This window comes from Sardina pilchardus, chromosome 3 (genome assembly GCF_963854185.1).
Source record: "Sardina pilchardus chromosome 3, fSarPil1.1, whole genome shotgun sequence".
In the NCBI taxonomy this organism is placed as follows: Eukaryota; Metazoa; Chordata; class Actinopteri; order Clupeiformes; family Clupeidae; genus Sardina; species Sardina pilchardus.
In genome coordinates, this window is record NC_084996.1 from 1,428,599 (window position 1) to 1,431,098 (window position 2,500).

Here is a 2,500-nt window from a genome sequence, read left to right on the forward strand (position 1 = left end):
CTCGTGGTGCCGTCCGGTTTGACTGCAATGCTCGAGACTCTCCAGCGTTTCGTCATAATGCCGGCAGGCACTGGAGACGCACCGACCTGGCATAACGCGCGCGACCTATTTTAGTCTGCACGCGAGCAAAACACACCTAAACCAGCAAATCTAAACTTGCGCTGAACGGGACTCTGACACTTGGCATTCAGTTGTGTGAGATGTGGAGTTAAGCCGGTAACAGTGACGGAGGCGTTTAATAACAAGACCATATGCGCGCGTACAGTACGGGTGGAACTGGCTGCAGGGAGAAGCGGAGGGTCGGGATCGGGTTCTGTGGTAACGCGCGAGGGCTTAAAGCAGCACGGAGACCGTATTTCAGGTGTTTACCACCACCGATTTAGAAATAGAGCTCGCTGTAGCCCGTGCTCCCGCGTGCGTGCGGGTGAAAGAGCGTAACGGAGAGATTATCAGCTCAGGCTTGCCTCACGCGCACTGCGTAGCCTTCTGAAATTCCACCAGTCACCCGTGATGTCTCGCGGATCCCTGTAACTCGAGTCTCTGACCAAACCGCACGACCTATAAGCCACGAGCTTTTATCTCTCGGAAAACAGCAATCGGTAATCAGCGACCTCCCAACACAACCGTCACCGCCCTTACAGGCAATAATCACAAGAACTGTAGCATTTTGGGACGAAATAGTGTAGTAATGCTGTTCTAATTATGCTACACTATGGGAATCGTATCTTAGTCAACTTTGGGAAATCGTGAGCTGAGAATTATAAGGTTCTATCTCCATTTTGGTCGAAATTGAGTTTTTGACATCATCTGATCCATTAGGTGCTTATTAATGCCTGTGTGGTGTTATTTTTGTAAAAAAAAAAAAAAAAAAAAAAAAAGTTAATTATTAGCAAAATAAAAAGGTACTACAGTACAGTTTTGCTAGCTATGTAAAACTTTGATGCTCAATATCTCAGAACTACCCTAAACGGAGATAGAACCTTATAATTCTAAGCTCACGAAATACTGTAGAAATATTGTAGCCTACTGTACACGACCGCAGTAAGTATCACTGTCAAGGGGATATGATAGAGACGTTACAGGACATCACACCAGCACACGTCACTACAGAACAGAGACGCAACACATTATTACACTTCACTACAGAGACGCAAAACATTATTACACTTCCCTACAGAGACGCAAAACATTATTACACTTCCCTACAGAGACGCAAAGCACTTCACAACCAGCTGCTTTCCCGCTCACATGTGCGGAGATGTCGCTGCGGGATCGCATCCACCGTAGGCCGCGAGGGCTTCCTGTAAATCACCCATCGCTCTGGAAGCCAAACTATGGAGATAAACATATTATGGAGATATCCAAACTATGGAGATAAACATATTATGGAGATATCCAAACTATGGAGATAAACATATTATGGAGATATCCAAACTATGGAGATAAACACATCATGGTTGCCTCATGGGTTGTACTATATGGTCCTACTGTGGGACACCAATATTGAGTGATTTGTGCGTCTTTAAAAAAAAAAAAAAAAAACGGGACAGAATTACATTTCAAAGAGCTATGAGAACCAAAATCAAGGTCGATTTTTTTAAAAGTTGAAAAATCTTTTGCTTGAAGACCAAAAGTGTTTGCCCATTTCACCTTTAAGATAAACTGGACTTGCTATCCGCCCATTACACCCTGTTAACTTTTCAGTCCAAACGTTTCGCTTTAATAGATTTTGATATGCAAAACATTGCAGCTCGCACAAAATTCAGAGTGGTGTTGATTAGTTGTGTGTTGATGTGGGGTTGCATGCGTATGTGTGTGTGTGTGTGTGTGTGTGTGTGTGTGTGTGTGTGTGTGTGTGTGTGTGTGTGTGTGTGTCAGTGTGTGTGAGTGTGCACATGCGTACATGTGTGTGTGAGTGTGTATGTGTGTGTGCACATGTATAACTCTATCAGATCATTCCTCTGTTAGTCAGTACTTGCTCGTGTGTGTGTGTGTGTGTGTGTGTGCAGATCATTCCTCTGTTAGTCAGTTCTTGCTCATGTGTGTGTGTGTGTGTGTGTGTGTGTGTTTGTGTGTGTGTGTGTGTGTGTTTGTGTGTGTGTTTGTGTGTGTGCAGATCATTCCTCTGTTAGTCAGTACTTGCTCATGTGTGTGTGTGTGTGTGTGTGTGTGTGTGTGTGTGTGTGTGTGTGTGTTTTTGTGTGTGTGTGCTTGTGTGTGCGTTTGTGTGTGTGCAGATCATTCCTCTGTTAGTCAGTACTTGCTCATGTGTGTGTGTGTGTGTGTGTGTGTGTGTGTGTGTGTGTGTGTGTGTGTTTTTGTGTGTGTGTGCTTGTGTGTGCGTTTGTGTGTGTGCAGATCATTCCTCTGTTAGTCAGTACTTGCTCATGTGTGTGTGTGTGTGTGTGTGTGTGTGTGTGTGTGTGTGTGTTTTTGTGTGTGTGTGCTTGTGTGTGCGTTTGTGTGTGTGCAGATCATTCCTCTGTTAGTCAGTACTTGC

The 2,500-nt window shown here is 44.5% G+C and overlaps 1 protein-coding gene across 1 annotated transcript in view; it reads left to right on the plus strand.

The window, feature by feature from the left end:
- The window catches only part of LOC134076327 (probable phosphatase phospho1), a 4,209-nt gene that overhangs the window by 343 nt on the left and 1,366 nt on the right, over positions 1–2,500 (plus strand). The window lies entirely within an intron of this gene.